This window comes from Zingiber officinale, chromosome 3A (genome assembly GCF_018446385.1).
Source record: "Zingiber officinale cultivar Zhangliang chromosome 3A, Zo_v1.1, whole genome shotgun sequence".
In the NCBI taxonomy this organism is placed as follows: Eukaryota; Viridiplantae; Streptophyta; class Magnoliopsida; order Zingiberales; family Zingiberaceae; genus Zingiber; species Zingiber officinale.
The window spans coordinates 129,372,078-129,385,523 of record NC_055990.1 but is presented as its reverse complement, the minus strand read 5'-3'; positions in this window follow the sequence as shown (position 1 = coordinate 129,385,523).

Here is a 13,446-nt window from a genome sequence, read left to right as displayed (position 1 = left end):
AAAACTAGTGGGAGTACGTTCAATCTTGAAGAAGTTCAAGATATGGACCATAGCACTGAAGCTTTGATGGAAGTTGAATTGGAACCACAAAGTGTTGTGGATGATGAGATTGTTCAACAAGGAGTTGAGGAACAACAACCAGTTCAAGTAGACATACCTCTTCGCAGGTCTGATAGGGTACGTCATCAGCCTGAGAGATACTCTTTTCTCTTGTCTGACCATGATGACGTTATGCTCGTTGAGAATGAGCCTACCTCCTATTAGGAAGCTGTGATGAGACCAGATTCTGAGAAATGGCTAGAAGACATGAGATCCGAGATGGAATTCATGTACACCAACCATGTATGGACTTTGGTTGATCCACCTGAAGGCGTCAAACCCATTAGGTGTAAGTGGGTCTTTAAGAGAAAGACTGACATGGATGGACTTATATATAAGGGTCGTCTGGTAGCTAAAGGTTTCAAACAAATTCATGGTATTGACTATGATGAAACCTTTTCTCCAGTAGCGATGTTTAAATCCATTCGGATCATGCTTGCTATTGCAGCAAACCACAATTATGAGATCTGGCAGATGGATGTCAAAACTACATTTCTGAATGGAAACTTGCTCGAGGATGTGTACATGACACAACTTGAGGGTTTTGTAGATCCACAGCATACTGGCAGAGTATGCAAGCTGCATAAGTCCATTTATGAACTAAAGCAAGCTTCTCGTAGCTGGAATCTTCGATTCGATGATGCAATCAAACAGTTTTGTTTCATCAAGAATGAAGATGAACCCTGTGTCTATAAGAAGGTTGTAGGGAACACACTTATCTTCCTTGTGTTGTATGTGGATGACATACTACTCATTGGGAATGACATCCCTTTGCTGCAGTCTGTAAAGACTTAGCTGGGGAATTGTTTCTCAATGGAGGACTTAGGTGAAGCAGCCTGCATTCTAGGCATAAAGATCTATAGAGATAGATCTAAGAGATTGCTTGGCCTAAGTTAGAGTACATATATTGACAAGATATTACTACGGTTTGCCATGCAGAATTCCAAGAAAGGATTTCTGCCGATGTCACATGGTGTGAGTCTTTCAAAGACTCAAAGTCCCTCTTCTAGAGAGGAGAGAGACCGCATGGATAAGATCCCTTATGCTTCAGCCATAGGATCTATCATGTACGCCATGCTATGTACTCGTCTTGATGTTTCGTATGCTTTGAGCATGACGAGCAGATACCATTCAGATCCAAGTGAGTGTCACTGGATAGCGGTCAAGAATATTCTTAAGTACTTGAGAAGGACTAAAGAATATTTCTTGATATATGGAGGCGATGATGAGCTAGCTGTAAAGGGTTATAGTGATGCCAGCTTCCAAACTGATCAGGATGACTATAGATCGCAGTCTAGGTTCGTGTTTTGCTTGAATGGTGGTGCTGTGAGCTGGAAGAGTTCGAAGCAGGACACAGTTGCTGATTCTACAACAGAGGCTGAGTATATTGCTGCATCAGAAGTAGCAAAGGAGGCAGTTTGGATCCGCAAGTTCATTACTATGCTTGGGGTGGTTCCTAGCATAGCCGATCCTTTAGAGCTCTATTGTGACAACAATGGAGCAATTGCGCAGGCTAAGGAACCTCGCTCACACCAGCAGACCAAACATATACTACGGCGCTTCCATCTCATTCGAGAGATTATCGATAGAGGAGATGTGAAGATTTGCAGAGTACCCACAGAGGCTAACATCGCTGATCCCTTGACCAAGGCTTTGGCATAAATAAAGCATGATGGTCACACTAGGTCATTGGGCCTTAGAGCCTACACTGATTGACACTAGTGCTAGTGGGAGATTGTTAGTTAGAGCCCTAGAGCCAATCATGTGATTTTTGTTGTATGGACTTGATGTATCATATTCCTATATGATTATAAAGGTATTTCTTTTTGGTTATTATACTTACTTGTATTCGTGCCAAATAAGTAAGTATAATATCATCCTTGAGTAGAAGGTTCTTATCTATATCAATCGATTGGTTGAATCGATAGTGAGATGATATAGATAACACTACTCTTAATCATTCCTAGTCAAGTATTAATATTCAGGGACAATGTTAATGCGACGAGACTATCATGTAGGTCAACTCGATGACTTGATCTCACAAGTCATGGATATAGAGATATCAAGTTGACACATGGGTATACATTGGAGAATGTATACTGAATGACCCGCCATGAGAAAATATCATGGATCGTTATATAAGTGTCATATACTTTCTCATGTGACTATTAGTATGACTATCAGTCCTTGGACCTGAAGTCACTATGGTTCTCTACATATGGAGTTACATACTTTGGCTTCGTCAAACGTCACCCGTAACTGGGTGGACTATAAAGGCGATTACTGGGTATGTAACAAATTATACGGAGGGATGTGAGTGATGTAGATGGGATCTATCCCTCCTATATGACGGGAGTGACATCATCATTCTTGATAGAGTGAGACCACTAAGTGCATGGTCATGCCCAAATGAGTCAATATGAGATATTGAACTCATTTGTTTAGAGTGAGTCTACTTGGAGTTCAAGATATAGATTGATTAGAGGATGACATGATCTATACGTAAATTTAATCAATCTAGATGTCAAGGATAGAAGTACATTATCATATATTGTGAAGAGTCACAATTAGTAGTCACAAGGTAATGTTGGATCTCAATATTCTTGTAACTTGGGTAGTAATGATGTGTTGCTAGATACTGCTCATTATTTATGCTTCTAAATGGGTTTAGGAGCATTGCCAACGTTACAAGAACCTATAGGATCACACACAAAGGACAATTAGATGGAGATTAGGTTCATATGATGAACAAAGAGGATTAAGTTCATGTGATGAACCAAATTGGATTAAGAGTAATCCTAATTAAACTAATTGAGTTAGACTTAATTTGGTTCATGTGTTAAATGAGTCTAATTAGATTTGGATTCATTGAGTTAATTTAATTCAATGAATATAGATTCAATAAATTAAATTGGTTTGAATCAAATGGTTAGATTTGATCAACCATGGGAGAGAAGAGGTCAAGTTTGACTTGACTTGAGAAGGGAAGATGAAAGGTCAAGTTTGACTTGACCAATGCCACCTCATTTGTGAGTTGGCATAGAGTGAGCCAATGATGATGTTCCACATCATCAAGGATAGTACATGTGTGTGTCACCTCATGAGGGAGATCAAGAGTTGTGACTCTTGGTATTTCATGGAGTTTAAAAACCCCTCTTGAAGTGGCCGACCACTTTAAGTGGTGTTGAATGTTTTGTGTGCTCATTCACTCCTTCTTCTTCCTCCTCTCATCTTCTTCTCTCCCTCTCCTCCAGCTTGGCCGAAACCTTCAAGAGTGCTAGCACACTCTAAGGTTTCTTCTCCATTTTTTTGCTTGTGTGGATATACATAGAGGGGTTTTCACTTGACACCCTTGAGATCCGGCAAATTTTGGACGAGCGGGATAAGCGAAGGGCTTCGCATCAAAGGTATAACTTCTCTACCATGTAGATCTAGTTTAGACCTAGGATTAGAAAACATGTACACGAAAATTTTAATCTTCGCACGGATCCGGTGGCATGGAACTTCGGGGTTTCCGCAATGCAAAAAGTGGGTTTTCGGCCTGAAAGTCCCAACACTTTCTAGGGGATAAAATTTCTAAGCTAAGTCCAAATTTTGAAAACTAAAAATTGGAATTTTGAAAATTATTTTTCCTAGAATTTGAAAAACAAAGCAAAACAACATAACCATTTCTTATTTTAAAACTAGAATAAGTGAGGCATAAAAGAAGTCTTAGGCAATAATGCATAAATATAAAATGTACCAAATACAAACTATCTATAATATGTCACTTATATATAGTGCATAGTCTAATCAATCATCCTCAGGTGGCGGAAGAGATCGCTCAGGGGCTCGTGAAGTCTAGAAGAGCTGCACAAGCCTGGTGGTCAAGCCATCTCTGAAAGCAGTGAAGTCACTCCGAAAAGCAGTCAACTCTCCTCGGAGGGAGCTAAAGCCATCTGTAACAATCTGCTGTATCTGCGCAGAAGACTCCTCAAGTCGAGTGAGTCGATCTTTGATAGATAGTGAGCTCGAGGGCTGGGCTGACGTCGTGGGTTGTGCTGGAGAGAGAGGATCCCCAAACATCTTAGTATGCGTGAATCCTAACACCTCCTCTCCCTCGGCTAGATAAAAAATACTCATCTCCGGCTAGGACGAACCCCTTGGCTGGAGCAGCGCCCTCATCCTTGGCTCGATCAGCTGGCGGTGGCCCACTTCTCCATGCGAGGACCCCCTAAGTGGTGATGTCTATATGAGCTAACCTAAGATGACGTTGGTCGATCTCGTCATAAGGTCTAAGGGAGGTAACCATCCCTTGGGCCGTATCTATCTCTAAAGTCAAGAAGATATATGTCAGGACATGACAATAAGGCATGTGGACTACAAGGGACATAATGAGACTGTCTGCATGAATGATGTTATGAAACATGTGTAATGCTATGTCTATATCTAAATGCTGACATAAGACATACAAAAAGAAGGAATGAGAAGGACGCATCTTCGGGACGTCCTAAGATGTGATCGACAAAATGCATGCAGTTAGGACTCGATACATAATGTAGTCCTGGACCCTAAGAGAGAGTGCCTGAAGTCAGAAACTACAGGTGGTCTCTCCTCCCCATAAAAATACATATAGAGTGTATCTAATGTAATGTGGGAGTAGGGCTCGCCAAATGGCAGATCCCTACTACGGTAGCACAAAAAGGGGCATGCATAGGGTCTAAGACCTAGACTAGTACATATCAAGGCAGGGGTAAACTGAAGATCCTTTCCACCAACTTTGGTGGAATAGGTCAGGTCATCAACTCTCTCAAGCTTATAGAACTGGGCACATAAGTCTTGATTTACTGCATTACTATAGTAAACCAACTTACCAAGCTGAAAGTGCTCAATCATCTGGACCATAGGTTGACAATATTTAGAAAAAAATTTATATTCAAATATCTACATTTAATTGGAGAAAATATATGCTTAATAAACTCAATCCTATGTCGCTTAGTGGGGAGCTTAGGATTGGTAGACGGGGCACTACCGGAAGTAGACGCAACATTACGTCGTTTCCTAATTTTAAACAAACACAGATATAACAATAAGAATGCAAAACAAAGGCATATAGAAACATTTAAGATGGATTGGGGTATACCTAGGAGGCATTGTGAGGCTTTGATGAAGTTAGAGGGGAGAAACTCGGGTTGAAGGTGTTAGTTAGAGCCCTAGAGCCAATCATTTGATGATTGTATGGACTCATGTATATCATATTTTTGTATATTAATAAAGGCATTGGTTTTTGGTTATTATGCTTATTTGTATTAGTGTCAGATAAAATAAGTATAGTAACATCCTTGAGTAGAACGTTCATACCTATATCAATCGATTAGTTGAATCGATAGTGAGATGATATAGGGAACACTACTCTAAATCATTCCTAGTCGAGTATTAACATTCAGGGACAATGTTAATACAATAAGACTAGCATGTAGGTCAGCTCGATGACTTGATCTCACAAGTCATGGATATAGAGATATCAAGCTGACACATGGGTATGCATTAGAGAATGTATACTGAATGACCCGCCATGAGAAAGTATCATGGATCGTTATATGAGTGTCATATACTTTCTCATGTGGCTATTAGTATGACTATTAGTCCTTAGACCTGAAGTCACCATGGATCCCTACATAAGGAGTTATGTACTTTAGTTTCGTCAAACGTCACCCGTAACAGGGTGGACTATAAAGGCGATTACTGGGTATGTAACAAATTAAGCAGAGGGATGTGAGTGATGTAGATGGGATCTATCCCTCCTATATGATGGGAGAGACATCGATATTCTTGATAGAGTGAGACCACGAAGTGCATGACCACGCCCAAATGAGTCAATATGAGATATTGAGCTCATTTGATTGAGTGAGTCTACTTGGAGTTCAAGATTTAGATTGATTAGAGGATGACACGGTCTATGCCTCACATTGATCAATCTAGATGTCTAGGATAGAAGGACACTTGTCACATATTGTGAGGAGTCACAATTAGTAGTCACAAGGTGATGTTGGATCTCAACATTTCTTGTAACTTGGGTAGCAATGATGTATTGCTAGATGCCGCTCATTGCTTATGTTTTTAAAGGAGTTTATAACATTGCCAACGTTACAAGAACCAATTGGGTCACACACAAAGAACATGTGCATGGAGATTAGGTTCATATGATGAACCAATAGGATTAGATTCATATGATGAATCAAAGATTGGATTAAAATTAGACTTATTGAGTTAGACTCAATTAGATTCAATTGTTGAATGAGTCTAATTTAAATTTGATTCATGAGTCAATTTATATTAATGAATTGAGATTCATTAAATTAAAATTGACTTGAATCAAAGCTTGGATTTAACTCAACTAGGAAGAGCATTGGTCAAGTTTGACTTGACCAAATAGAGGTTGACACATCAAGTTTTGACTTGATGAATTGACACATCATGAGGATGACTCATCCTACATGGCATGCCACATCATCCCCTTATATAATGGTGTGCCACCTCATGGAGGTTACACACCATTAATCCTCTTAATGTGGCCGGCCACATTAATGTGGGGGTTACACATGTGGTGGCCGGCCACACTAAGTGAGGAGAGGGTTTCATTTGGTGGCAATTGAATGGTGTTCAATGCTTCTTCTTCCTTGGGTGCTTCTCCCTCTCTCTAGTTTGCTGATGGTCGTGGCTTCATGGTGGAGAAGAAGTGAGAGTTGATTCCAAGCAACTAGGTGGTGTGAAGGTCACAAAAGGAGAGTACCTAGAGGAGTGTATGAGTTCCTTTTTCCCTTCTCTCCTTTCTCACCTTTTAGATCCAATCCGAGAGCCCTAGAAAGTGCTAGCACACTTGTGGGTTCTACTCTCCATCTTTGAGTGGTAGAAGACCACTCCTTGTTCGTGTGGATACCGCTAGAGGATCGTTCGCTTGACGGTCTCAAGATCCGGCTACCTTTGGACGTTGCGGGATTGCGAAGGGCACGCATCAAGGGTAAATGTTTTTCCCTCATAGATCTAAGAGTCGATCGTGTTTTAAACTTGTACTCGTATTTTTCGTTCGGTTTTACCTTGCACGAGATCCGTGGCTTGGGCGATTCGGGGTTTCCACGACGCGAAAAGCGGTTTTCGCGGCCCGAAAAACCCAACAGTGGTATCAGAGCCACGTGCAAGGCTTGTACGAGTTTGTTTTTATTTTTATGAAAAATAAAAACCTTCTGTGATTTTCTGTAAAAATTAGTTTTTTATGATTTTATGGGTAATTTTTCCGTAGAAGCGAAGCACAAGTGTCTCGGCACTTGTAGGCTTCGGCTACCGGAAAGATCTTTCAAAACCGGCTTCGTTTCGCCCCAAATCCGTTTGGGACAGCGGGCTTGGGTGCCATTAGATCGCAAAGGAGCAACTCACGATGGTTAGATCGTGGGTAGGGGTACTGCCCCTAACCCCGCAAGGGGATTTGCTCCGCGATCGCACCCGAAATCGCTTAAAACGAACCCGCCGGGAAGATTTTTCCGAAACGGCAATGTCTCGGCCCAAATCGTTTTGGGACAGCGGGTTTAGGCGCTGTTGGATCGCAAACGAACCCTCGCGATGGTTAGATCGTGGGTAGGGGCGCTGCCCCTGGGCCCCGCAAGGGGATCCGTTCCGTGATTGCGCCCGAAATCGCTAAACGGGACCGCCGGGAAATTTTACTCGTAAAAATTGTAAAAATTATTTTTAAAATTATAGAAAATTATGAAAATATATAATTTTGAATTATATATTAATTTTGTGATAGTCATGGCCCAAAAACCCAATATGATTGGTTGTGTTGTAATTCATAATACGGCCTGCGTGCCGTTATGTGTTTGCGAGTGTTGTATTGTATTCGCGACCTGCGCGTCGTGCCTTCTCTTATATTCTTGTTGTAAATTAGATTTAGACTCGAATGTAACTCGAGTTTCAAATTGTAATGTACAAATTGGAGCGGTGGAGGGTCCACACGAGACGGAGTTTCGAGGCGGGCACGAGCAACACATGGTGGTCAAAGGGAGAAGCTGTTGACCCTAGGTTGACCATTCGATCTTCTCATTGGCTTGAGAAGATCATAGTAGGTCCATGACTAAATCACAAATAGCTTAATTAGTTAATTGCTTATGTATATGATGCATGTTTAATAAGTAATTAATTAATTAGTGCCTTACGATTAGATTAGATCTAAGTCGTGCACATGATGCACCCTTGCGATTAGATTAGATCTAAGTCGTGCACAAGATGCATCCTTTTTCGATTAGATTAGATCTCGATCGAACCAACTCTAAATGCCTAACCGTGCCGTGATACCTATCACTACCTCGATCACATGTATTGTTGAATCTGCCAAAGCAGAGCAATACATATTATCTTGGTAGGGTACGGAGGGACAATCTTGGTCCCGCCTATCAACGCATGGGTGAATACAAGCTCAATTAGATTGAGTATTCCTAGTTACTCGGTTGGATCGAGTCAACTATAGGCATTATTCCAACAGTTGGAAAAGATAGATCAAAAATCACATCTATATTAACTCTCGGGCGTATTAGCCAAAGCTAACTCGAGTTTTAATATAAATGCGGATATTGATTTTATAAACAAGAGTTGCATAGAGATGTAATTGGTAATCGTTACCTACCGATCATACTAAGCCTTGGGCGTATTAGCCAAAGCTAACTCAAGGGTTAGTATGATGTGGATCTTGTCCCACAAGAATTATAGAATTCAGTGGGAGCATCATTTAATTAAAGGTCTAATTAAATGATTTTAAAGAATATGATATTTATTTCTGCAAATTTTTCTGTTGTAGATAACCATGACGTCAAATACGAACATTTTCTCTCTGCGATCTGTCCTTAAGAAGGACAAGCTCAACGGAGCAAATTTCCTGGACTGGTACAGGAACCTGAGAATAGTTCTCACTCAGGAACGTAAACTGTACGTTCTGGAGCAGCCCATTCCGGAGGCTCCTCCTGCCAATGCCCCGCGAGATGACAAAGATGCTTACAAGAAGCATCAAGATGATGCATTAGATGTGTCATGTCTAATGCTCGCGACCATGAACTCTGAGCTTCAGAAGCAACATGAGTTAATGGGTGCTTACGATATGGTTGCACATCTTTGTCAACTATATCAAGGACAAGCAGGGCACTGGAAGAGGAACTTCACAGGATACCTGGAAGATCTTAACAAGAAGAGAAATAAGATTTCTACTTCAGGTATAAATGTTATAGAAGTCAACCTCTCTATTTCTTCATCGTGGGTATTAGATACCGGATGTGCTTCGCACATTTGTACTAATGTACAAGCGCTGAGGAATAGCAGGGCATTGACGAAGGGTGAGATAGACCTACGAGTAGGCAATGGAGCACGAGTTGCTGCTATTGCTGTAGGAACTTATCATCTATCTCTTCCCTCTGGGCTTGTACTAGAATTAGATGATTGTTGTTATGTGCCTGCCTTGACTAAGAACATAATTTCCGTTTCTTGTTTGGACAAGAAAGGATTTTCGTTTATAATAAAGAACAAATGTTGTTCCGTCTATTTAAACGATATGTTCTATTGTAGTGCACCTCTGATAAATGGACTCTATATTCTAGACCTTGAGAGCCCTATCTATAACATTAATACCAAGAGGTTCAAGTCAAATGACATGAACCAAACCTACCTCTGGCACTGTCGTTTAGGTCATATAAATGACAAGCGCTTATCCCAGCTCCATAAGGATGGTATACTGGACTCATTTGATTTTGAATCATATGAGGTATGCGAGTCATGCCTACGAGGCAAGATGACCAAGACTCCCTTTAGTGGGCACAGCGAGAGAGCAACTGATTTGTTAGGACTCATACATAGTGATGTATGTGGCCCTTTCAATGTCGCTGCTAGAGGCGGTTATAGGTACTTCATCACGTTTACTGATGACTTCAGTAGATATGGTTATGTGTATTTGATGACACATAAGTCTGAATCTTTTGAAAAGTTCAAAGAATTCAAGAATGAAGTACAGAACCAGCTTGGCAAGAGTATTAAGATACTTCGATCCGATCGAGGTGGAGAATACCTTAGCCATGAGTTCCGTGACTATCTAGCTGAGTGTAGGATTCTATCCCAACTCACTCCTCCTAGAACACCACAGTGGAATGGTGTATCCGAAAGGATGAATCGTACCTTATTAGATATGGTACGGTCTATGATGAGTCACACAGATCTTCCGACATATCTATGGGGATATGCTCTAGACACGGCAGCTTTCATACTCAACCGAGTTCCATCAAAGGCCGTGATAAAGACACCATATAGGATATGGACTGGGAGAGACGCCCAGGTGTCTTTCATGAGGATTTGGGGTTGTGAGGCTTACGTTAGACGTCAAGTCTCAGACAAATTAGGACCCAAATCCGACAAGTGCTATTTCATCGGATATCCCAAGGAAACTAAGGGATATTATTTCTACATTCCCAGTCAGCACAAGGTAGTTGTGGCAAAGACTGGGGTCTTTCTAGAAAGGGACTTTGTTTCTAGAAAGACTAGTGGGAGCGCGTTCGATCTTGAAGAAGTTCAAGATGCGAACAATAGCACTGATGTCTCGATGGAAATTGAACTGGAACCACAAAGTGTTGTGGATGATGTTCCACAAGGAGTTGAGGAACAACAACCAGTTCAAGTAGACATTCCTCTTCGCAGGTCTGATAGGGTGCGTCGTCAGCCTGAGAGATACTCATTTCTCTTGTCTGACCATGATGACGTTATGCTCATAGAGGATGAGCCTACCACCTATCAGGAAGCTGTGATGAGACCAGATTCCGAGAAATGGCTAGAGGCCATGAGATCCGAAATGGAATCCATGTACACCAACCAAGTATGGACTTTGGTTGATCCACCTGAAGGGGTAAAACCCATTGGGTGTAAGTGGGTCTTTAAGAGAAAGACTGACATGGATGGACTTATCTATAAGGGTCGCTTAGTAGCTAAAGGTTTCAAGCAGATTCATGGTATTAACTATGATGAAACCTTTTCTCCAGTAGCGATGTTTAAGTCCATTCGGATCATGCTTGCTATTGCAGCCTACCATGACTATGAGATATGGCAGATAGATGTCAAAACCGCGTTTCTGAATTGAAACCTACTCGAGGATGTGTACATGACACAACCTGAGGGTTTTGTAGATCCACAGCATACTAGTAGAGTATGCAAGCTGCATAGGTCCATTTATGGATTAAAGCAAGCTTCTCGGAGCTGGAATCTTCGTTTCGATGATGCAATCAAACAGTTTGGTTTCATCGAGAACGAAGATGAGCCTTGTGTCTACAAGAAGGTTGTAGGAGATATAGTTGTCTTCCTCATATTGTATGTGGATGACATACTACTCATTGGGAAGGACATCCCTATGCTTCAGTCTGTCAAGACCTGGCTAGGGAGTTGCTTCTCAATGAAGGACTTAGGTGAGGCGTCCCGCATTCTAGGGATACAGATCTATAGGGATAGATCTAAGAGATTGCTTGGCCTAAGTCAGAGTACATACGTTGACAAGGTACTCCTTCGGTTTGCCATGCAGAACTCCAAGAAGGGATTTCTGCCGATGTCACATGGCGTGAGTCTTTCGAAGACTCAAAATCCCTCTTCTAGAGAGGAGAGAGACCACATGGATCAGATCCCTTATGCCTCAGCCATAGGATCGATCATGTACGCCATGCTATGTACTCGACCTGATGTCTCGTATGCTTTGAGCAGATACCAGTCAGATCCAGGTGAAAGTCACTGGATAGCGGTCAAGAATATTCTTAAGTACTTAAGAAGGACTAAAGAATATTTCTTGATATATGGAGGCAATGATGAGCTAGCTGTAAAGGGTTACAGTGATGCTAGCTTCCAGACCGACCAGGATGACTATAGATCGCAGTCGGGGTTCGTGTTTTGCTTAAATGGTGGTGCTGTGAGCTGGAAGAGTTCGAAGCAGGACACAGTAGCTGATTCTACAACAGAGGCCGAGTATATTGCTGCATCTGAGGCAGCAAAGGAGGCAGTTTGGATCCGCAAGTTCATCGCTGAACTTGGGGTGGTTCCTAGCATCGCTGACCCAGTTGAGCTCTATTGTGACAACAATGGAGCTATAGCACAGGCGAAGGAACCTCGCTCACACCAGCGGACCAAGCATATACTACGGCGCTTCCATCTCATTCGAGAGATTATCGATAGAGGAGATGTGAAGATTTGCAGAGTACCTTCAGAGGCTAACATCGCAGATCCCTTGACCAAGGCTTTGGCACAGAGAAAGCATGATGGTCACACTAGGTCATTAGGCCTTAGAGCCTATACTGATTGGCACTAGTGCTAGTGGGAGATTGTTAGTTAGAGCCCTAGAGCCAATCATTTGATGATTGTATGGACTCATGTATATCATATTTTTGTATATTAATAAAGGCATTGGTTTTTGGTTATTATGCTTATTTGTATTAGTGTCAGATAAAATAAGTATAGTAACATCCTTGAGTAGAACGTTCATACCTATATCAATCGATTAGTTGAATCGATAGTGAGATGATATAGGGAACACTACTCTAAATCATTCCTAGTCGAGTATTAACATTCAGGGACAATGTTAATACAATAAGACTAGCATGTAGGTCAGCTCGATGACTTGATCTCACAAGTCATGGATATAGAGATATCAAGCTGACACATGGGTATGCATTAGAGAATGTATACTGAATGACCCGCCATGAGAAAGTATCATGGATCGTTATATGAGTGTCATATACTTTCTCATGTGGCTATTAGTATGACTATTAGTCCTTAGACCTGAAGTCACCATGGATCCCTACATAAGGAGTTATGTACTTTAGTTTCGTCAAACGTCACCCGTAACAGGGTGGACTATAAAGGCGATTACTGGGTATATAACAAATTATGCAGAGGGATGTGAGTGATGCAGATGGGATCTATCCCTCCTATATGATGGGAGAGACATTGATATTCTTGATAGAGTGAGACCACGAAGTGTATGACCATACCCAAATGAGTCAATATGAGATATTGAGCTCATTTGATTGAGTGAGTCTACTCGGAGTTCAAGATTTAGATTGGTCAGAGGATGACACGGTCTATGCCTCACATTGATCAATCTAGATGTCTAGGATAGAAGGACACTTGTCACATATTGTGAGGAGTCACAATTAGTAGTCACAAGGTGATGTTGGATCTCAACATTTCTTGTAACTTGGGTAGCAATGATGTATTGCTAGATGTCGCTCATTGCTTATGTTTTTAAAGGAGTTTATAACATTGCCAACGTTACAAGAACCTATTGGGTCACACACAAAGAACATG